Source organism: Dermacentor variabilis, chromosome 9 (assembly GCF_050947875.1).
Source record: "Dermacentor variabilis isolate Ectoservices chromosome 9, ASM5094787v1, whole genome shotgun sequence".
Lineage (NCBI taxonomy): Eukaryota > Metazoa > Arthropoda > Arachnida > Ixodida > Ixodidae > Dermacentor > Dermacentor variabilis.
This window is the reverse complement of record NC_134576.1, coordinates 52,569,591-52,593,754: the sequence shown is the minus strand read 5'-3', so window position 1 is coordinate 52,593,754 and position 24,164 is coordinate 52,569,591. Positions and strand designations below refer to the sequence as shown.

General features: G+C 46.6%; 1 protein-coding gene across 8 annotated transcripts in view; it reads right to left on the bottom strand.

Annotated features, from left to right (window-relative positions):
• LOC142592692 (uncharacterized) overlaps positions 1 to 24,164 on the bottom strand; it is a 106,527-nt gene that overhangs the window by 68,361 nt on the left and 14,002 nt on the right. For 5 of the 8 annotated variants that reach the window (XM_075704268.1, XM_075704265.1, XM_075704262.1 and 2 more), the window contains 2 exons: positions 22,804 to 22,930; positions 19,751 to 19,884 (listed from right to left, as the gene is read on the bottom strand). The gene's annotated coding sequence lies outside the window, so the exon portion shown is untranslated. Of the gene's footprint in view, positions 1 to 168; positions 270 to 19,750; positions 19,908 to 22,803; positions 22,931 to 24,164 lie in introns of those variants that run through there. The other 3 variants (XR_012830774.1, XR_012830773.1, XM_075704266.1) reach the window with 3 other exon arrangements.

Below are 24,164 nucleotides of genomic sequence, written 5' to 3'. Positions count from 1 at the left end.
GTGAGGGCCAGGATCCACTTCAATTTAAACAGAGAAAGAGTAAAACTGGTCAAAAAGAAGACACGTCAACCTAGAGGCAGTAAGGGTAAAAGCAAAAAAAACTTAGGCTGGTACTTGCAAAAATATATGCAGCCTTAGAACAGATAGATGATGATGACATACCGGTAATGAATGAAACCGTAACGAGGCTGGCTTCGGAGGCAGCAATTAAAGTGGGAAGCAAGGCACCAAGGCAAGCAGCAGGCAAGCTCTCCCAAGTAACAAAGGACCTAATAAAGAAACGACAAAGAATGAAAGTGTCCAACTCAAGAGATAATTTAGAATTCCCGGACGTGTCAAAAGCGATCAGCAAGGTGGAATTAAGTGACATTAAAAACTATAACGTTGGGAAGACTGAAGAAGCCGTAAAAAATGGACGTAGCCTGAAATCAGTGAGAAAAAAAACTTTGCTTGGGACAGGGTGATATCAGCGATCTCGAAGATATAGTAAAAGCAGCGGAAGAATTCTGTACTTACCTTTACAGTACCCAGACGACTCAGGAGCGCTCTATTCAAAACAATAATGAACAGTATACAGAAACCCCTCCTATAACTAGAGATGAGGTCAGAAAGACCTTGCAAGGCATGAAACTGGGAAAAGCGGCAGGAGAGGATGAAATAAGAGTTGATTTAATCAAAGCTGGAGCAGACATAACGCTAGGAAAACTGGCGGCTTTCTATACGAAGTGTCTCTCGACTGCACGGGTCCCAGAAAACTGGAAGAAAGTTCACATTACACTAATCCACAAAAAGGGCGACGTTAAAGAACTAAAAATTATAGGCCGATTAGCTTACTCCCAGTATTATATAAAATATTTACCAAAATAATATCCAATAGAATAACGACAACACTGGAATTTAGTCAACCAAGTGAGCAGGCTGGCTTTAGAAAAAGTTACAATGGATTACATCCATGTCATTACCCAGGTTATCGAGAAATCCGCAGAGTACAATAAACCTCACTATATGGCTTTTATAGATTACAAAAAGCATTTGATTCTGTAGAGATACCAGCAGTCAAAGACGCATTGCATAATCAAGGAGTACAGACCGCTTATGTAAATACACTAGAAAATATCTACAGAGATTCCACAGCCAGCTTAATTCTACACAAGTAGGAAAATACCAATAGAGAAAGGTGTCATACAAGGGGACAATCTCTACAATGCTATTCACGGCGTGCTTAGAAGTATTCAAGCTATTAAACTGGGAAGGCTTTGGAGTAAAGAACGATGGCGAATACATCAACAACCATCGCTTTTCCGATGACATTGGTCTCGCAGACGAGTTTCAACAAATGATTGAGGACCTTAACAAGGAAAGTGTAAGAGTGGGACTGAAGGTGAAGATGCAGAAGACAACGACAATGATAAATAACCTGGCATGGGAACAAGCGTTCAAGATTGCAAGTCAGCCTCTAGAGTCTGTGGAGGAGTACATTTACCTAGGTCATCTAATCACTGGGAACCCGGACCATGAGAAGAAAATTCACAGAAGAATAAAAATGGATTGGATCACATACGGCAGACATCGTGAGCTCCTGATTGGGAGCTTACCGTTATCATTGAAAAGGAAAGTATACAATCAGTGCATTTTACCGGTGCTGACATACGGCGCAGAGACTTGGATCCTGACAAAGAAGCTTGACAACGAGTTAAGGACCGCGCAAAGAGCGATGGAACGAAGAATACCAGGCTAACTAAGAGACAGAAAGAGAGCAGTTTGGATCAGAGAGCAAACGGGCATAGACGATATTCTAATACACATTAAGAGAAGAAAATGGCGCTGGGCAGGTCATGTAATGCGCAGTCAAGACAACCGTTGGACCATTAGGGTAACAGAATGGGTACGAAAAGAAGGAAAGCGCAGTAGAGGATGGCAGCAGACTAGATGGAGTGACGAAATTATGAAATTTGCGGGTGCTACTTGGAATTGGTTTGCGTAGGAAAGGGGTAATTGGAGATCGCAGGGAGAGGCCTTCGTCCTGCAGTGGACATCATGATGATGATGATAATGATGATGTATATATCAATGTGACAACAGTAGGAGCCTGTCTTTATTTATGGGCGTTTTTGTCTTCTTGCATAAGCTCTAAGCCAAAGCGCACAGAAGAGATTTTTCCATAGCTCTCTTGTCTGATGTGCGGCGGTTCTTACACGCTCCGATTAGGAGAAATAAATTTACAGACTGCATGAAACTGCCGCACGGCTGCAGGTTAACAGACTGACTTGCAGTTCAGACGCTTTACTTAAGCCATAAACTCAATCTCATGGACTGCAAGTTGATGAGGTCGGAGTTCAACGAAAATATCTTTGCTCTTGCAACATTACCTGTTCAGAACTGTGAAACTGAAGAAATGATTCGATCTAATGAATCTGTCCTGCAGAGATCTTACTTGAATGATTACCAAGACTACAGGATATACACTGCTAGCAACAGTCCGGAAAGCACTGCTTCAGATAACAGCGATAAATGTTTTGGAACACATCTCAATAATTCTTTATCTGTATTCATAATGTATATATACTGCCACGTCTACGTAATTATCTATTTCTCTGGGACTTCCATTTCGCTAGTTAACAACCCAATGTTATCACTCTGCGCTAGACGCGCGTGCACGCGTATGTTATCGTTAACTTTATCTGTTTTGTGTCCTCGCCAGACATTGTATAATCAGATTGCATGCGCGATACGAATTGTGTAGTAGTTTCGGAAACCACGCGAGTGGCAGCCATAACAATGGAACATTTGACGAGTGATGCGTAAAAGCCGAAGCACTTGGCGCGCTGATCGCACTTCGATGATTGCCGGCTGTGTTAGCCCCTATCGTAGAGCTTAGAGTGTCATTTGATTTTGTAGGCACAGTATCCCGCAACAAAATAGTACTTTCGTTATTCACAGTTTTGCTATGGTGTCTTCTTCACCGTTTTGTCGCAAAAAGACAACTGAAGATGTACGCGGCGTCTACGAGACAGACAGTTGCACAAGATGGCATACAAAAACTCAAGCCGGCGTCCTCAGCCTCTACTTCAGCGCCCAGCTCCTGCCGGGCGCGCGTTCCAGTCACTTCTTTCTCAGCGCTGGCTCGTGACACCTATTGGCACTATTCCCCCGCCAAAAGGAAAGCATCGACCCGATGCTTACTAAATGAAGTGGAAGTGTGGAAGTCATACGACATCTGGTTGGCGCCGCCTTAGTGCGCGAAATACGGTTTGAGGCGAATAACATGCACTATCTCCGAGTGGTACTGTCGACGCCGAGGTGACGCGGCACCGTCGGGAATGACCTCATAGTTCACTAACGCGGCGTATCAATTTGTAGGGTCCAAAGTATCTACTCAGCAGCTTCTCAGACAACCCCTGGTGACAGATTGGAGCCCACACCCAGACTTGGTCACCTGGCTGGTACACGACTTGCCGGTGTCGAAGGTTGTAGCGTCGTGCGCCTGTACTCTGCTGCTTCGTGATGTGTATGCGCGCAAGTTGACGAGCTTCCTCTGCGGGTTGAGTAAGTTGTTTGGCGTCGGAAGTAAGTGATGCATCGGTGTCATGCGGAAGCATTGCGTCTAGCGTGGTCTTGACCTCGCGCCCGTAAACAAGACGGAACGGTGAGAATCGTGTTGTTTCCTGAATGGCGGTCTTGTACGCGAATGTAACGTACGGCAGGACTTGATCCCATGTTTTATGCTGGAAGTCTACATACATAGACAGCATGTCAGCAATGGTTTTGTTTAGCCGTTCCGTCAGTCCGTTGGTCTGCGGATGGCAGGCAGTGGCCTTGCGATGCTGCGTGCAGCTCAGCTTGAATATGTCCTCTATCAGTTGGGCTGTAAAGGCAGTGACTCTGTCGGTGATGACATGTGACGGGGCACCATGTCTGAGGATTATGTGATCAATATAGAACTGGGCAACTTCGTAGGCCATGACACGTTGTGCAGCTTTCGTCTGGGCGTAGCGTGTTAGTCTGTGGCGACTATATTCCACTTGTTTCCGCTGGCTGACAAGGTAAAGGGTCCCAGAAGATCTTTGCCGATTTGATCAAACGGCGCGCTAGGTGGTGCGATGGGATGGAGTAACCCCCCGGGCTTCAAAGACGGTGATTTCCTGCGATGACACTCACGGAAGCTTTGCACGTAACGCTTCGCCTTGGTAGAAAGTTTGCGCCAGAAGTACATCTGGCGTACTCTGGAAAAAGTACGTGAAAATCCCCAGTGTCCAGACGTGGACTCATCATGGCAGGTTAGGAGAATGTCATCACGGAGGGAGGCAGGTACGACCAATAGATTTTCTCTGTCATTGGCACTTGAGTTTTTCTTGTAGAAGACACCATTTCGTAGGCAGAAGGTGGAAAGACTGCGAGAAATGTGTCGTGGGATTGTAACATTCTTGCCTTCTAGGTGATCAATGAGAGGGCGTATTTCGGCGTCCTCGCGCTGCCGTATGATGAGGTCAGATGCGGTGAGCGCACCAAGGAATGCGCTGTCTTCGTCCATGTCCTCATCGCAAGTTTTTACGGGAGCTCGCGACAACGTGTCCGCATCTTCGTTTTATCCGCCCCGATTTGTAGACGATGATAACATCCAACTCCTGCAGACGGAGGCTCCATCGGGCAAGTTGTCCGGACGGGTCTCGTAGGTTGGCTAACCAACCCAAGGAATGGTGGCCGTAGAGATAAGGCCAAAATTCCATGATGGCCCACACAACCACTAGACACTCTTTCTCGGAGGTGAGTAGTTGATTTCGGCGCGTGAAAGGGTGCGACTGGCGTAAGCGATCACTCGCTCGACGCCTTCCTGGTGTTGAACGAATACAGCGCCAAGTCCGATGTTACATGCGTCGGTATGCACCTCGGTGTCAGCGTCCTTGTCAAAGTGAGCCAGGACGGGTGATTCCTGCAGGCGCTGCCGTAACTAGATGAAAGCTGCGTACGAAGGGTGCGTCTTCTCGCGCGAGGCGTATGAGTGGTTCGGCGATCCGGGAGAAATTATCGATGAAGCGACGATAGTACGTACACAAACCGAGAAAGCGGCATACTGCTTTCTTGTCACGAGGAGTGAGGAAAGCAGCGACAGCAGATGTTTTGTCTGGGTCAGGCTGGACGCCGGCGGCATTCACGACATGACCGAGAAACTTCAACTCTTCGTAACCGAAAAGACACTTTGCTGGCTTTAGTGTCAGATTAGCGGAGCGGAGCGCCTCAAGTACCGCCTTTAAAAGCTTCAGATGTTCTTCGAAGGTCGCCGCAAACACGACGATCTCATCTATACATATTAAACAACTGTGCCACCTCATACCAGTCAGAACAGTGTCCATCATTCTCTGGAATGTGGCCGGTGCAGAACACAGGCCGAATGGATGTACTTTAAATTCGTACAGTCCATCCGGGGTAACAAAGGCAGTTGTCTTGCGAGCTCGTTCGTCAACTTCGATTTGTCAATATCCATTCTTCAAATGTATGGATGAAAAATACCTCGTTCGCAGCAGTTGATCTAACGAATCATCGATCCGCGGAAGCGGATAAACGTCTTTCTTTGTGACTTTATTCAACTTTCTATAGTCAACACAGAACCGAAGCGTTCCGTCTTTCTTTTTAACGAGGACCACCGGCGACGACCAAGGGCTTTGAGATGGTTGTATGACGTCATCGTCCCGAATTCTTTTCATCATCATCATCATCATCATCATCATCATCATCATCATCATCATCATCAGCCAAGTTACGCCCACTGCAGGGCAAAGGCCTCTCCCATACTTCTCCAACTACCCCTGTCATGTACTAATTGTTGTCCCTGCAAACGTCTTAATGTCATCCGCCCACCTAACTTTCTGCCGCCCCCTGCTACGCATCCCTTCCCTTGGAATCCAGTCCGTAACCCTTAGTGACCATCGGTTATCTTCCCTCCTCATTACATGTCCGGCCCATGCCCATTTCTTTTTCTTGATTTCAACTAAGATGTCGTTTACCCGCGTTTGTTGCCTCACCCAATCTGCTCTTTTCTTATCCCTTAATGTCACACCCATCATTCTTCTTTCCATAGCTCGTTGCGTCGTCCTCAATTTCAGCAGAACCCTTTTCGTAAGTCGAAAGGTTTCTGCCCCATATGTGAGTACTGGTAACACACAGCTGTTATACACTTTCCTTTTGAGGGATAGTGGCATCCTGCTGTTCATGATTTGAGAATGCCTGCCAAACGCACCCCAGCCCATTCTTATTCTTCTGGTTATTTCAGTCTCATGATCCGGATCCGTGGTCACTACCTGCCCTAAGTAGATGTAGTCCCTTACCCCTTCCAGTGCTTCGCTACCTATCGTAAACTGCTGTTCTCTTCCGAGCCTGTTAAACATTACTTTAGTTTTCTGCAGATTAATTTTCAGACCCACCCTTCTGCTTTGCCTCTCCAGGTCAGTGAGCATGCATTGCAATTGGTCTCCTGAGTTACTAAGCAAGGCAATATCATCAGCGAATCGCAAGTTGCTAAGGTATTCTCCATCAACTTTTATCCCCAATTCTTCCCACTCCAGGCCTCTGAATACCTCCTGTAAACATGCTGTGAATAGCATTGGAGATATCGTATCTCCCTGTCTGACGCCTTTCTTTATAGGGATTTTGTTGCTTTCTTTGTGGAGGACTACGGTGGCTGTGGAGCCGCTATAGATATCTTCCAGTATCTTTACATATGGCTCATCTACACCCTGATTCCGTAATGCCTCCATGACTGCTGAGGTTTCGACTGAATCAAACGCTTTCTCGTAATCAATGAAAGCTATATATAACGGTTGGTTATATTCTGCACATTTCTCTATCACTTGATTGATAGTGTGAATATGGTCTATTGTTGAGTAGCCTTTACGGAATCCTGCCTGGTCCTTTGGTTGACAGAAGTCTAAGGTGTTCCTGATTCTATTTGCGATTACCTTAGTAAATACTTTGTAGGCAACGGACAGTAAGCTGATCGGTCTATAATTTTTCAAGTCTTTGGCGTCCCCTTTCTTATGGATTAGGATTATGTTAGCGTTCTTCCAAGATTCCGGTACGCTCGAGGTTATGAGGCATTGCGTATACAGGGTGGCCAGTTTCTCTAGAACAATCTGACCACCATCCTTCAACAAATCTGCTGTTACCTGATCCTCCCCAGCTGCCTTCCCCCTTTGCATAGCTCCTAAGGCTTTCTTTACTTCTTCTGGCGTTACCTGTGGGATTTCGAATTCCTCTAGGCTATTCTCTCTTCCACTATCGTCGTGGGTGCCACTGGTACTGTATAAATCTCTATTGAACTCCTCAGCCACTTGAACTATCTCATCCATATTAGTAACGATATTGCCGGCTTTGTCTCTTAACGCACACATCTGATTCTTGCCTATTCCTAGTTTCTTCTTCACTGTTTTTAGGCTTCCTCCGTTCCTGAGAGCCTGTTCAATTCTATCCATATTATAGTTCCTGATGTCCGCTGTCTTACGCTTGTTGATTAACTTAGAAAGTTCTGCCAGTTCTATTCTTGCTGTAGGGTTAGAGGCTTTCATACATTGGCGTTTCTTGATCAGATCTTTCGTCTCCTGCGATAGCTTACTGGTTTCCTGTCTAATGGAGTTACCACCGACTTCTATTGCGCACTCCTTAATGGTTCCCATGAGATAGTCGTTCATTGCTTCAACACTAAGGTCCTCTACCTGAGTTAAAGCCGAATACCTGTTCTGTAGCTTGATCCGGAATTCCTCTAGTTTCCCTCTTACCGCTAACTCATTGATTGGCTTCTTGTGTACCAGTTTCTTCCGTTCCCTCCTCAAGTCTAGGCTAATTCGAGTTCTTACCATCCTATGGTCACTGCAGCGTACCTTGCCGAGTACGTCTACATCTTGTATGATGCCAGGGTTCGCGCAGAGTATAAAGTCGATTTCATTTCTAGTCTCACCATTCGGGCTCCTCCACGTCCACTTTCGACTAACCCGCTTGCGGAAAAAGGTGTTCATTATCCGCATATTATTCTGTTCTGCAAACTCTACTAATAATTCTCCTCTGCTATTCCTAGAGCCTATGCCATATTCCCCCACTGACTTGTCTCCAGCCTGCTGCTTGCCTACCCTGGCATTGAAGTCGCCCATCAGTATAGTGTATTTTGTTTTGACTTTACCTATCGCCGATTCCACGTCTTCATAAAAGCTTTCGACTTCCTGGTCATCATGACTGCATGTAGGGGCATAGACTTGTACCACCTTCAATTTGTACCTCTTATTAAGTTTCACAACAAGACCTGCCACCCTCTCGTTAATGCTATAGAATTCCTGTATGTTACCAGCTATTTCCTTATTAATCAGGAATCCGACTCCTAGTTCTCGTCTCTCCGCTAAGCCCCGGTAACACAGTACATGCCCGCTTTTTAGCACTGTATATGCTTCTTTTGTCCTCCTAACCTCACTGAGCCCTACTATATCCCATTTACTACCCTCTAATTCCTCCAATAACACTGCTAGACTCGCCTCACTAGATAGCGTTCTAACGTTAAACGTTGCCAGGTTCAGATTCCAATGGCGGCCTGTCCGGAGCCAGGTATTCTTAGCACCCTCTGCAGCGTTACAGATCTGACCGCCGCCGTGGTCAGTTGCTTCGCGGCTGCTGGGGACTGAGGGCCGGGGTTTGATTGTTGTATTCATATAGGAGGTTGTGGCCAAGTACTGCACCAGGGTGGCCAATCCTGCTCTGGTGAGAGTGCGTTACCGGTTCTGGTCACCGGGATCAGGCCGCACTCCAGGCCTGTTTGTGCAATTTTCTCAACACACGGGTTTTTTTTTTGTATTTCCCGGTGGAGAATTGCGCGGCACCGGGATTTGAATCACGGTCCTCTTGCACTGGAGACGGATACTCTACCGTCCCCGCAGGAGTTAAATTAAAAATTGAATTATGGTGTTTTGCGTGACAAAACCACTTTCTGATTATGCACGCCGTAGTGGAGGACTCCGAAAATTTCGACCACCTGGGGTTCTTTAACCTGCACCTAATTCTAAGTACACGGGTGTTTTCGCATTTCGCCCCCATCGAAATGCGGCCGCCGTGGCCGGGGTCCGATCCCGCGACCTCGTGCTCAGCAGTCTAACACCATGACCACTGAGCAACCACGGCGGGTCCCGCAGGAGTTGTACGCCTCATTTAACCTACAGTGGTGCCCTATTTGATCAGTCAAGGTGGACCAATCTGAGCTCGGTTATACCGCATGGATGGCACTCGGCTAGAGAACCTGGTATTTATGACCTGCACATGTGTGGCCACACATAATTGAGGATATATAATTTTTTTTAGGAGGGTTTCCGTACAGTGATAAAAGGAAGGAAAATACATTAGAAGAAAAAAAAGAAGAAAAAGGAACATAACATGTGATTTGAACTCGTGATCCTTCAATGTTGCCCGGAAAGGTAGCTCAGTCGGTTGGTTCGTCAAGCCAACGGTTACTTTCAAACGCCAAAGCTCCTGCTCCGAGCCTCATACTTATGTGGAAAGGGACTGATGTCCGCGGCAGTCGATTTATCAAAACAATTTATCATTCGAGGCGCACTTGCCAAGTTTGCCTCCAATTAAAACTGCCTGCGATGCCTATAGTGCAGCTCGTATCTCACTCAACATACACAGTTCTATATGCGTGCATCCGGTGCAATGCTTTCCGTTGTATCAGCAATTTCAATGTCATGGCCGATCATGTAAGCAAAAGTAGCTGTTTACTATTTACAATATCCAGAAATGATCAAACGTGAAGTTGTCACCGGCATTCTGAGTGGTTGGAAGGCATAATTTCTTTGAAATATGGCCGTCAGAGGAGCAGCGTGAACTCGAGCGGCTTTATAGACTAGGAAAACTGCCTTAAAATATTTAGACTTGAGGGGAAGCTTCGTTAACAAACTATAACACGGCAATCAGCACTCGTATACGACGAGAGAAATTATTGAGACGTGGGAAATTCCCTTGAAATAAATCTGGTTTGCGAGACAAATGCTTGTATGTATTGAATCTCTTAAAAGATGAGGGGGGAAATATGCGCTCACCGAGAGGGCATCTTCAGCACGAGACCACCGCGAGGCACCTTACTGAGATGTAGAGAGCTTCGCGGCCGGAACGAAATCTCCCCTCTCCGCCGGCCCAGGGTGGAAAACGTGCTTTCCGATCGCTCAAGGTTGCGCGGATATTGTATAGCTCTAGCGTCTAGGAAAAAGCTTAAACAGGTGCGGGGGCGGCACGCATAGCGTGGGAAGCTAGCCGCCGGAATAGCTATCTCAAGTACTGCTGCTGGCGAGGGCGAAATACCTTCGTGTAATTATAGTAACCCTAATAGGACTTCTTTCAAAGAAAAAAAAGAGAAGAAAAAGGAAAGGGAAACGGCTCAGAAGACTGTACTACGAGAGCTATGACTGATACTTTTCTATATATATGTATTCATCTCATCTATGGGACCGCATGCGCGCGCTGTTGGTTTTAAAGCGCAACCGTGGTAGGGAAACGGAAGGCGATATAAGCATGCGTGTCCATGATACGCACACGACAAACTGCCTTACAATATTTAGAATTGATATATATATACACACACAAAAGCCAATATAGGCTGCTCGACACTATCTCGCGCGTTTTTATAGCGAAGTACATCAGAACCGACTCGTCGTTCCACAACAACCATTTCCTGAGTGATCGCGAGATATATGCCGAATAACTTCCTGTCATTCAATAAGAATGTCTCTTTCATGCAGCCTACCAATTCGCGCTGTTTCGGTTTAGACAAAACAATTTATCATTCGAGGCGCACTTGCCAAGTTTGCCTCCAATTAAAACTGCCTGCGATGCCTATAGTGCAGCTCTTATCTCACTCAACATACACAGTTCTATATACGTGCATCCGGTGCAATGCTTCACGTCGCGCTCTTTCGCCGATACGCGATAAGGCAGTTGTCATATGGGACGAGAATCGTCATACGTGATTATTCGGTGTCTCGTGATGGGCGTCTGGCGTACCTTAGAAGAAGATGCGAAGCACTACTTGAACCGAAGTAACCACTCGCGCAGCGTTTTTTGCTTTTCTTCCAAAAGGTCCGAATTGATATAGATATTGCTGAGTGTCTGAGCTGGGTTATCCTTTGTTATAGACGCAAAGCTTTCAGCAACGTCTGCTATTGGCTCAGTAAAAGCGATAGTAGTACGACGAAACAGGTGCGGATGTTCCTTCCATACTGGTCCGTGGGGGCGTCGATGTTGCTACGGAGAGATTTTCAAGCTCCGGAGGCAATCCTCGGATTCTCCTGCTGGCCCGGTGAACAAGGGCCAAGTGTCCACTAGTATGGGGCTGGTACTCCTACCAGGAGGGGTTTGTGGCACCGGAGGAACCGTACCTCGCACCTCCACCAGTTTTGTCACGAAAAGACAATTGAAGATGTAGCCGGCGTCCACGAGACAGACAGTTGTACAAGATGGCGTACAAAAACTCAAGCCGGCGTCCTCAGCGTCTACTTCTTGAGCGACCACCTCATGCCGAGCGCGCGTTCCAGTCACTTCTGCCTCAGCATTGGCTCGTTACACCTAGTGGCAGTATATATATGTATATATGTATACATTCAATAATTATTATACTCGAACGGCACCGGGATTTGACCCACGGTCCTCTCGCGTGCAAGAGGACCATGGTTCGAAACCCGGTGCCGCGCAATTTTCTACCAGATAAAAAAGAATCCCCGTGTTAACAAAATTGCCTAAACAGGCATGGAGTGCGGCCGCATCCCGGTGACCAGAACCGGTAACGCACGCTCTCACCAGAGCAAGATTGGCCACTCTGGTGCAGTACTTGGCCACAACCTCCTATATGAACACAACAATCAAACCCGGCCCTTAGTCCCCAGCAGCCGCGAAGGAACTGACCACAGCGGTGCTCAGACCTGTGATGCAGTAGAGGGTGCTAAGAATCCCTGGCTCCGGACAGGCTGCAATTTGAATCTAAACCAGGTAACGTTTAACGTTAGAACGTTATCTAGTGATGGGAGTCTAGCTGTGTTATGGGAGGAATTAGAGGGTACTAAATGGGATACAATCGGGCTCAGTGAGTTTAGGAGGACGAAAGAAGCATCTACAGTGCTAAAAAGCGGGTACGTCTTGTGCTGCCGGGGCTTAGCGGAGAGACGAGAACTAGGAGTCGGATTCCTCATTAATAAGGATATAGCTCGTAACATACAGGAATTCGATAGCATTAACAAAAGCGCGGCATGTCTCGTTGTGAAACTTAATAAGAGGTACAAATTGAAGGTCGAACAGGTCTACGCCGCTACATCCAGTCACGAAGACCAGGAAGTCGAAAGCTTTTATGAAGATGTGGAATCGGCGATGGGTAAAGTCAAAACAAAATACACTAGACTAATTCCAGACTTCAATGCCAGGGTAGGCAAGAAGCAGGCTGGAGACAAGTTAGTGGGGGAATATGGCCTAGGCTCTAGGGATGGCAGGGGAGAGTTATTAGGACAGTATGCAGAACAGAATAATATGCGGATAATGGATACCTTCCTCCGCAAGCGGGTTAACCGAAAGTGGACTTGAAGGACCTCAAATGGCGGGACTAGGAATGATATAGACTTCATACTCTGTGCTAACCCTGGAATCATACAAGATGTGGACGTGCTCGGCAAGGTGCGCTGTAGTGACCATGAGATGGTAAGATCTCGAATTAGCCTAGACATGAGGATGGAACGGAAGAAACTGGTATTTAAGAAGCCAATCAATGAGTTAGCGGTACGAGGGAATTCCGGATCAAGCCGCAAAACAGGTATTCGGCTTTAACTCAGGGAGAGGACCTCAGTGTTGAAGCAATGAGCGACAATCTTATGGGCGTTATTAAGGAGTGTGCCATAAAACTGGGTGGTAACTCCGTTAGACAGGATACCAGTAAGCTATCGTAGGAGATGAGAGATCTTATCAAGAAACGCTAATGTATGAAAGCCTCTAACCCTGCAGCTAGAATAGAACTGGCAGAACTTTTTAAGTTAATCAACAAGCGTAAGAGAGCCGATATAAGGAACTGTCATATGGATAGAATTGAACAAGCTCTCAGGAATGGAGGAAGCCTAAAAGCAGTGAAGAAGAAACTAGGAATAGGCAAGAATCAGATGTATGTGTTAAGATACAAAGCCCGCAGTATCATTACTAATATGGATGAGATAGTTAAAAGTTACAACAGCTGTGTCTTAGCAGTACTCACGTATGGGGGCAGAAACCCGGAGGCTTAGGAAAAGGGTTCCGCTTAAATTGAGGACGACGCAACGAGCTATGGAAAGAAGAATGATGGGTGTAACTTTAAGGTATAAGAAAAGAGCAGATTGGGTGAGGGAACAAACGCGTGTTAATGACAAGAAAAAGATATGGGCATGGGCAGGACATGTAATGAGGAGGGAAGATGACCGATGGTCATTAAGGGTTACGGACTGGATTCCAAGGGAAGGGAAGCGTAGCAGGCAGTGGCAGAAAATTAGGTGGGCGGATGACAAAGAAGTTTGCAGGGACAACATGGCCACAATTAGTACATGGGAGAGGCCTTTTCCCTGGAGTGGGCGTAACCTGGTAACGGCGCTGCAGAACATTGTAGGAGGGGGCGGGGGTGTCTGATAGGAAAGAACACTCACTTGAGTAGTAAGTCATAAACTGCATAAGCTAGTACACTTCACCATCTGTGTACAAAAAAGCCACTTGAGCAATCATACAATACATGACACCCTTAACAAGCTATACGAACGTGTAAGCTTACTAAAAGACAAGTAAAAGCTAGTAGTAGCTAGTAAAAGAACAAGCGCCATCTTCGTAATGGACCTGAACAAAGAAAAAGAATAATTTCTTATACATTTGTTTTCCCAAAAATTCTTTCCACTTGCCAAATACGTTAGCATTGTATTTTGGAAAGACGTTGACTCACTGTGACTAAGTTTGCTGGTAGTGAATTTCATTCGTTAACTTGTGACCCTGTTCCTTCGCGCATTGCTTCCCCATGCCGATCAGGCCACCTTAGACTGCTGAATTTGGCTTACAGCAAAGGGTTCTTTGTTTTGACACAACGTTTGGAGAAAAACTGATAAACCGGCGTGTTTTCTGCGTGCTGCAAACGGCAATATTTTAAGCCTCTTTTCAGGGTAGACACGCTGATTCCGTAACATGACGCGACGAACCTTGCCGCTATGTCTTGTATTGATTCAAGCGTGCCGATAAGTATCATGATGAAGATGCCATATGATCAATGCGTAATGCTCTCATGGCCTGATTAGAGAGACACAGATGAAGTCTGCTTTCACAATTTGCAAGGTGTATTGGCGAGGTTTCTGGAGATCCGAGTTTCTTCGGAGATTCACCAATGATGTATTCCACAGAAGTAGAGTAACTCAGTAAAAAACGACTGGATATTTAACGGGACAGATTGGTTCTATTTCCACGTTATTTGACCCATAGCAGTTTCAAACCGCTGAGTGTTTGGGAGCGCAACCTGCTTCGTCTCGTTGACATTTTCATCAGCCAAGTAGGACGCCATTGCTGCAGTTGGGATGTATATGATTGTAGGTTATGTCATCGTGGGAAGTTGTGTGTTCTGTTGATTATGCAGACGTCACCGATGTTATCAGATGAGAGATGTGATGTTAGTTGAGACGTCATACAGATACATATACCTACATATAAATTCGCAAATACGAGGAAGCCAAAACTAATCCTTGAAACCTTTAATTTATGTAAAAATGTATAATTATGTTATATTCGATATGACTATATTTCAGGTGAGCTGACAGACTGAGTTAACTTCATGCGCAGAGTTTATGGCAACGAGTGATGGGTTGTATTCTTTCCTTATTGCAACTGTCATTCCTCTGATTCAAGCCTGTCTTGGCAAAAATCACAAATGACGGAAGCGATAGTTCACTATTTGCGATTTTAATGGAAATCCACGTCTCTGTAGCTACGATGATATTCGCTCATTATACATGCACAAATGTTTCTAAGGCATCAAATTTTGAGAATATGCTGCGAAACTTTGCTATGGCCAAGGAAACTATACGCGGTTTCGCGTATTTCCTGTTGCTTAATTCGTCATTTATTCGCAAGATTTTCGAATATATTTCTCTCAACAACACCACCCGCGACTGGAAGGAAACGGTATTTCATTTCCGAAAAAAAAAACAAAGCTGAAGGGAGGTACAACCATTTCTTTCCGTTTGCGTTTCCTCATGGCGAACTCTCGCTATCTTTCCATTTTTTTTTCTTGTGCGTTCTTGTGCGGGTAAGCTGAACTTTTGGTGAGAGCTCTTCCTCCAACTACACCTTACGGAGCGGTAGGTCTTACTTTTCCAGGCGTTCCATAGAATGTCTGTTTTAGATTTGAAGAAATTTGACTAAAATCGGCCGATAATAGCCAGGTGGACGCTGACTTGCACCGTGAGCTCCTTCTATGTCGCCCGCGCTCACTTTGAAGTGGTCTAAAAGGAATTCCCAAACAAAGTGCTCCCATTCTGCGTAGCGTTCGTTTTCTTACGAGAGAGCCTTACGAGAGGGCCCTTACGAGAAGATTATTTCGCCCCACGCGGTTGTTATTGTCGTCGGCATCTAGTTCATTGTTTGCATTTGAAGTATTACACGTCACCTTATAAGGTGAAGTGTAATACTTTACCTTCACCTTATAGAGCTTGTAATGACATCACATTTGATCTTAATTACCGATACGCTGCTGTTGCTACTTGGGTTGCCATAACCATGGTATTTCAAGTTACCACTTCCGGTTAGTTAACTTGTTTTCTCGTGAAATGATCTAATCACATCGTCTATCCTAGGTCTTGGATTAGTTTGAACGTCTCCGGCGCAAAGCAACGGTCGAGGACATAGAGCCCGCCCGAAACCTGAACCCACCTTGAAAGGCCTATCCCCAGGACACCTTGATTGTTGGCAGACAAGAAACATGCCAGTACGTGCACGATGCACGCATACATCAACACTGATTTATGACCACCAGACAAAAAAACAAGAAAGGTGATTTCTATCCACAGGCGATTGACTGTGGTACGCTAATATTTAAGAAAATGACTGCCTACCTGCCGTGAGATGCAAGCGATGGTAAAGGCAAAGCCTTTACCATGGCTTGCATCTCACGGCAGGCAGGTAGGCAAGAGTTGGCTTTGGTTCGCCCACCAGTTGCTGGGGCCAGCAGGTGTCGGCACCGCAAAAACAAATTATGGGGTTTTACGTGCCAAAACCACTTTCTGATTATGACGCACGCCGCAGTGGGGGACTCTGGAAATTTCGACCACCTGGGGTTCTTTAACGTGCGCCTAAATCTAGGTACACGGGTGTTTTCGTATTTCGCCCCCATCGAAAACAGGCCGCCGTGGCCGGGATTCGATCCCGCGACCTCGTGCTCTGCAGCCTAACACCATAGCCACTGAGCAACCACGGCGGGTGCCAGCGCCGCAGGTGTCTGGCGGGAACAAGAACGCGAACCAGTTCAGCATGGACGCAAGGCCTCGAACCACACGTGCACTCACCCACACACACTGTATATATATACGGAGGTGGCGCCTGCGTATATCAGAAGTTTCTGTAAGCGATGGTTCTATCCGTTGTGTTTTCACCAAAGCTCATGTATCTGGCTTTGAGGAAGGTATGCAGGCGCCAGCGATCACCTTGCAACCTTCACGAGTTATGCATGAAAGCCGACGGGCTTCACCCGCCGACTAGGAGCCGTATTCGGTAACGGTTCGCATTGGGAACGCTTCGCTGCGGCTGATATGTCACTCGAAGAAAGAATAGAACGTCGCAGCGCGAGGAAGACCGATCATCGAGCGGCGGTCTGCCGGGAGTTGTCATCTTACCCGCAAGCGTAGATGGCTCGCACGTCAGACCGGCGAACTTCTTTCACCAGAGAAGCAGGGGGAAGGCGCCGGGAGGTGGAGAAAAGAATCGCCACACGCGCGCCCTTCCCGTTTGTGCTTCAACGCCGCAGTGCTTGCTCACTGTGCGTCTTCGCGGCGTCTCTTGCTTGCATATCCAACACCGTCCACCACCCTCTCCTATCGTCCTTTCCCAATTTGCACTGTCGGCTATCCGCAAACTAAATAACTATTTGTTCTTTCTCTAAACGTAGACGACTTCAGGAAAATAGCCATGACGAAGAATGTAAAAAAGACCACAAACAAATGTTTGCCATCATCCAAGGGCAACGTACACGAGTTCCTAGGTGAGGAGAGATATCGCAGCAAACTCACCCATGTAACCTTTTTTGATGATGCGAAATGCCTCGTATAATCACGTGCACACTCGTAACCATAGCACCATAGTATGTTGCATTGATTACATTTTGCACGACAACCGCAAAGGAAGCTATGCCCGGATTGGTGGCTGCCAACACACGTTTTCACTAAATTAACATTAAATTAAATTGAAAAGAGGTCTTTACCAGCTGACATACCCAGTGAGGCACTCCGGCATCAAAGCGGTCCATAAAGAGAAGCACCTAGCAAGTGCTTTAAGTCAGCGTCAAAGAGTTCCATTAAATGGACCCTCACCCCGGCACATTCAAATATCTGTTATAAGCTGGAAGTTGCAACGAGCTCTCTAGGGAGCGTTCTGCCGCAACAAATTTTCAGATTGGCTCATTAATAGCCGAGATAGAAATATTTCAATACCGCGAACCGATGATTTCAGGAGGCGAGAGCCATTGCCAAGAGACACTCTCTCCACTTTCACCTTCTCGCCTTCCTCAGTAAGATTCCTTCCCTGCGTTCTCCCACACCGGAGCTCGAGGATCGCCTAACGAATACGTCACGGGCCCCGCCTTCATTATTTCCCTTTTCTTTTTTTTTTTTCCTGCGCGGCGCACATCCGCTGACGACGTCGCGCGCGAGCTGTTCTGATTGTCTCGTTGAGCACAGGGCACGATCTTGCACGCCGCGCACGAGGACACCTGTGGGGGCATTCTGTGGGAGTCCACCTAGTGGACTGTCCATTTAGGCCGCTGTTGATTGGATGCAGCTGTACGAGCGAGGAAGAAAGGAGCGGCCCCAGTGAATCAGCAGCGGCCGAAATGGACAGTCCACTAGGTGGCCTCCCACAATATACCTCCTCAGAGTCGTTGTATAAGTCAGTGTTGCCCGAATACTCGGGCAGACGCAAGCGGTTCATAGAGCATGATCGACCGCTCGAACACGTTAGAAAACGATATACTTTTCTTGTCTGTTCGTTGTTATGTTGCGCTTAGTTTTACACGGACGACATTAAGTGAGAGACAGGTCGTGGACATACGTTGCGCTACGTATGTCCATGCCCTGTCCTTCACTTAATATCGTCAGTGTAAAACTAAGCGCAATATAACCATGAACGTTCACAAACTAGCCCCCTTCATTGATTTTGTCGTCTGGACACGCGACCGCACGACGTGGTAAGAAGCAGACAAAATGGAAGTACATTTCCCTTGCTGCGGTGTGAAGTAAAACAAAAACACGAAGACATCTCATTTGTGTTTTGTTATTGCTCTAAGCTTTAGTTCGTCTATTCTAGCTACATATTACACAAATGACAGATGTTGCCTTGAATAATTCTCCAAGTCACCGGTCACCCCGAGCGACGTCAAAGCACGGATACGTGTATGTAGGCGCGGTAGCAAGCGTACGTCAACTTCCGGCTTGGAGCGCGGCGGCCGGGAAGGCGGCGTTCGGTTTGAAATATCAGAGCTTTACGCCGCGCGTAGCAACGTAATACTTAGCAGACACGATCGTTAGCGCGCATTGTGTGCCCGGCGTTTGTCAGCTAAAGATGGCCAGACCTGGTGAGGGGCCCTTTAAGGAGCACTACATACCCTATCCCGTAATATATAATGACCGCTATAGACAGGAAAGAGGTTCTTGAAGAGCACCTTGCAACAGAATACTCAGTGGCTCAAATTGCTCCGATGGTTCGTTTCGAACCTTTTTCGGTCAGCACAATAGCCCGATTTTCAAACACTTGAATCATAGACTGCACAGTGACCAAGGTTGGCGGGAAAGCGGTTTGATACAAACAGATATATAGATACAGAACACTTGGACCATATACTGCACAGTGACCAAGGTTGGCGGCAAAGCGGTTCGATACAAACAGATACAGAGCCCCGGAAAGCGCGTGAAGAACCTTAGGAATGGAAACGCATTATAAGCTTGCCGTCTAATCATCGCAACATTCACCAACAAGGGACACTACTTTCCTACATAACATTTCCATCATCTCAGACATTCTACATTAGAAACACGACGCAAATCATTTCAATGTAGCTAATATTTGAAATGAACCCATTGCAGTCAAGCCGTCGTAAGCGTGCAGTTCAAAGCAAATTATATCGCAATGCTACTTGTGGCTTTCTCTTGTTAAAAGGGTGCAATCAACTTCTTCATACAGGGACTATATATATATACATATATGTATATATTGTAACAAAGAAGAGTAGCCTGCCTGCGCCACAGCACCATCGCTACCGGCATAAGCTCGTGGTTGCTGTCTTTCGCCGAACGCTTGTGACGGCTACCCGTTCGCGCTCGTTGCTAATAAATCTGCTATCGAAATATATATATGCACACATATATATACATTATATATATATATATATATATATATATATATATATATATATATATATATATATATATATATATATATATTATATAATGTGTGTGTGTGTGTCGTCATCAAATCAAACACGACTTACTTCTTGGTAGTCGTGTCGTCTTGGTCCGGGTAGGGTCTTGGTACGGTCTTGGTAGGGCAGATTCTTGGTAGGGTGCCGATGGGCGACTAAGTTGCCAGACAAGTGCTTGGTTCTCCGGGTACTTGCTTGGTGGTCTACGCAAACGGTACGAGGGCAGCTGAACATCAACGTCCAGTGTTCATGTGAGATTGGTATCACGAAATAAAAATTCGGCAATAAGGCGACAAAATGCATCGTGAATAATTCTATACGAGTGGTGCCTACTGCAACGACGTTTCTCTTCCGCGCTACCCTGCGAACACTGGGCGCGACCTAGCACCGCAAACCAGAATCCTGCCTCTGGTCTCTGAAGGACATGGCGAGCCAGTGCGTGCGAAAATTTCCACAATGTGTGCGAGCCAATGCGTGCGAAAATTTCCACAATGTGTGTCTTCTGAAACACTGTACTAGTAGTGATGCTAAAACAAAATATAAGGAGCGCTTGCAACGAGTTAGGTCCTAAAATATGAGTTTTGTTCGTAGTTGCTGCACGATATTTCCGGTACCAATAGGTTTGCACAAAGCAGTGACAATAAATGTGTGGGGCGCATGCTGACACATACTTGTCGAAGCTCGGCTTATTAGGTGTACGAACGTTGTATCAACACTTACATTTAAAATAGCAGGTGTTCTCGCGGCGCACAATTGCCTAGTTTAAATCTTTTCGGAAACCTACGACCTTGTTTCGTAATTTTTCATTCATATTTCCATCAGCTCAAAGTGACACAAATAACAAATTTGCGACATTAACAGCGGAGCCATGACGTTACTGAAATGTTTCAGCCAAAAGCGAATCGCAGAAAAAAGCCGAAGGTCAAGTAATCATAAGAAACTATTAAAGGAAAAATTATACATCCACCCAAACGTAGGCAGCTGATAAGTGCTACAAAGGAAGCCCATAAAGGCTCCTCGAAAGAAAAGCCTAGCAGGTGAAGAAAAATTTGTCCTGGTCCGGGAAATGAACCCGGGGTGACCGCCTTTCCTGGGCAGCCGCTCTACCCTCTGAGGTAACCAGGCGGCTAGCAGATGGTAGGGAAATGTCAACTCGAAGCTAAGGCAAGAGTGACGTACTAGTTCCGCGGCAAGGTCTAAGGTGGAGAAAAGTAATAAAAGGGAAAATCATACATCCACCCAAACGTAGCTAAGTGCTACAAAAGATGCTCATACGGGTTCCTCGAAAGAAACAACTGCTTCGAAACAAACGCCTAGCAATGGAATCTCGATCCCTGGCGCCTTGCAGCAGGCCTAACAGCCTGCCGACACCGCCTTACGGTGTCAGAAAGGAGAGGCGCCGGGCAAGCGTTCCGATAGGCTAGCTTTCATTTTTCTCCTTTGCTCTAATTTATGGCATCTTTGGCTGGTCGTTTCGGGGCGCGATCGCGTTGCGTTCAGCTTTTCGTCATGTTCCCGGACTCAAACCCGGGACTACCGCCTTTCAGGGGCAGCCGCTCTACCATGCGAGCTAACCAGGCTGCAAACAGGTGGCAGGGTGAAATCAAATTTATGAACTCGAAGCGAAGGCAAGAGTGACGTAGTATTTTTGCAGAATCCCGCAAGGTGGAGAGAAGTAAAGGGAAGTGGAACATCCACCCAAACGTAGCTAAGTGCTAAAAAGGAAGGCCATACGGGTTCCTCGAAGACAAGTCTCGCAGTTGAAGAAACATTCGTTCTAGTCTGAACTCGAACCCGGAACCACTGCATTTCCGGAGCAGTCGCTCTATCAGAGGTAACCAGGCGGCTAGCAGACGGTAAGGCAAAGTCGAATTTATCAACTCGAAGCAAAGGCAAGAGCGACTTAATATTTCTGTGGAAACCCGCATGGTGGAGAGAAGTCAATAAATGAAAAATGAGACATCCACCAAAATGTAGCTAAGTGCTAAAAAAAGCACACCCCTTTTTCCTAATTTTTAGAAAACATGGCCCCTAATCCCGATAGTCCATGCCATGCCAGTCGGAAGCGTAAGCGCCGAGCCTTAAGGTATATTCGACTGGTTGCCTTCATCCTACGAGTCGGGCAGATTCAATGTTCCTGGAACACAGGCCGATGACAAGTACGGAAGCCGAACGTGTAATTCGCTCTGAGAGGATGCAATGGCAGATGCGAAAACACATTTAAAAAACAACCATCCGATTCTACCTATAATATTATAACCATAGCTATCAGCACTGCCTAATGGCGAACGCGAGACGCTAGAAAGGTACGGTTACGGTCAGCCGTTGCCAACAGCGGTGACGCTGTGTTCCGAAGACGTGGCGAAATCTCGACGACTTCTCCGAAGCCAGGAGGTGTATGCTGCAAGTGTACACGTAGTAGAGACGTCCATTTCGTCTACAGCTCAAGTTATGATTGGCTGGACTGGTGTACACGCCGGAAGGAGACAGGCGCCCCCAGCCAATCATGACTCCAGCCAAGCAGCACTTCAGTATCAGATGACGAAATGGGCATGCCTACTAGGTGGCTACTTACAGAACACACCCCCCAGGGCTCGGAAGTGCCCGAGAGCGCTCGACGCCTGAGAACGAAAAGCTGAACGCAACGCGATCGCACTCCGAAACGACCAGCCAAAGATGCCATAAGTTAGCGCAAAGAAGAAAAATGAAAGCTAGCCTATCGGAACGCTTGCCCGGCGCCTCTCCTTTCTGACACCGTAAGGCGGTGTCGGCAGGCTGTTAGGCCTGCTACAAGGCGCCAGGGATCGAGATTCCTATAAATTAGAGCAAAGGAGAAAAATGAAAGCTAGGCTATCGGAACGCTTGCCCGGCGCCTCTCCTGACACCGTAAGGCGGTGTGGGCAGGCTGTTAGGCCTGCTGCAAGGCGTAAGGGATCGAGATTCCTATAAATTTGTGCAAAGGAGAAAAATGAAAGCTAGCCTATCAGAACGCTTGCCCGGCGCCTCTCCTTTCCGACACCGTAAGGCGGTGTCGGCAGGCTGTTAGGCCTGCTACAAGAGGCCAAGGATCGAGATTCCCCAAGGGAAAGGCGGAGGACAGAAAAGTGCGTCCGTTCGCTTACCTTGCAGGCTGGAAAATAGGCCGTTGGCTGGTTCACGAGCCTCGAATGCGGGTGCTGCGCGGGGTACGTGCGCACGCCTATCCAGCTGCTTCGTCTTTGGCGCTCCTGCGAGATGGCCTACCGCGCGCTGGAACAAAGCAAAGAAACGCAGTTGCAGACCTACGCCCATGTTACTCTACGTTCCTTGCGGAATCTCTAATAGAAATGGAACATTCCAGCCTTTGATCCCGCATGAAGTTGCATCACCACATATAACGCGTGTTATTGACTTGAAGGAAGATGAAATTTGAAGATTCGCAGGGCGCGTCGCTGAATAGAATTCGAACCGCAGTAGCTTTTTTCATAGTGATTAGATTTAAGCGGCAAGAGGTACTTTGCGAATTTTAAGCCTCCTCTTTAATAAACTCCCCAAATTTTGAGCAATTGTCACATAACCGGAACAGTAAACTCTGTCAAACACGAACACTTGAAGTCGCAATCACTAGGCTACGTTGACGAATTTCATTTCTAAAGTTTCATCTACACATGGCTGGTCTGTTCCTATAACCGCACAGCTTTTCTTGTGGGGAATATGAAATGTCATATTGTAGTTGTTTGTGAAAAATATTCCAATATGCAAAAACGAACCCCCAGAAACTCTTATCCACCTTCTTGTATAACCTTATAACCTAAATGTTTAAACCTAGCTATCTGCGGGGGAATCGACACTTTGCACAGCGACAGGAAGGTTAGCGACGCAAATATGGGCACTACTTCAACGTCAACATGATTTCGAATATTATTTCAAAAATGAAGGTGTCTTTAGCTGTCTAGGAATTTAATTTCGACTCGACGTATTTTTGCTTTCATTTCTATCTCCAATCTAAAGACATCCTTACCCATAATCTTACTATTTCTCAAGCATGTAAATTTTGTTTACATTCGCATTCATTTTCCTTTCTTACATCTATATGAGCTACAATGTTCTTGGCCAGTTTCCCAAGGTGGGTATGTGCAGCTAATACCAAGGTTCAATATCTAATTGGTATGAAGGAATCAACATAACAGGGCTAGGTGGCAGCCCAAAAGGCCCAGGCGCACAAACAAGCCAGGCATCTCGGCAGTAGACCCATCAGCCCTTGCCGCCAACTGACGGGATATCTTCAGTATTGAAAAGCCGTCCTATTAATATGTAGCACTCGTTTTATCCCTAGCCATCCTTCATACATCATGAAAAAGATGTATTTGGCTCTCGCTCACAACTCCTCCACCCCGCCAAGATTTTACTGGCTCGCTGCTCATGTAATAATCAAGACACAGCTTGGGTGACAGCGCATGTGCCACTACACACGAGCGCGAAAAGAAAACGTCGGCACTCCGTC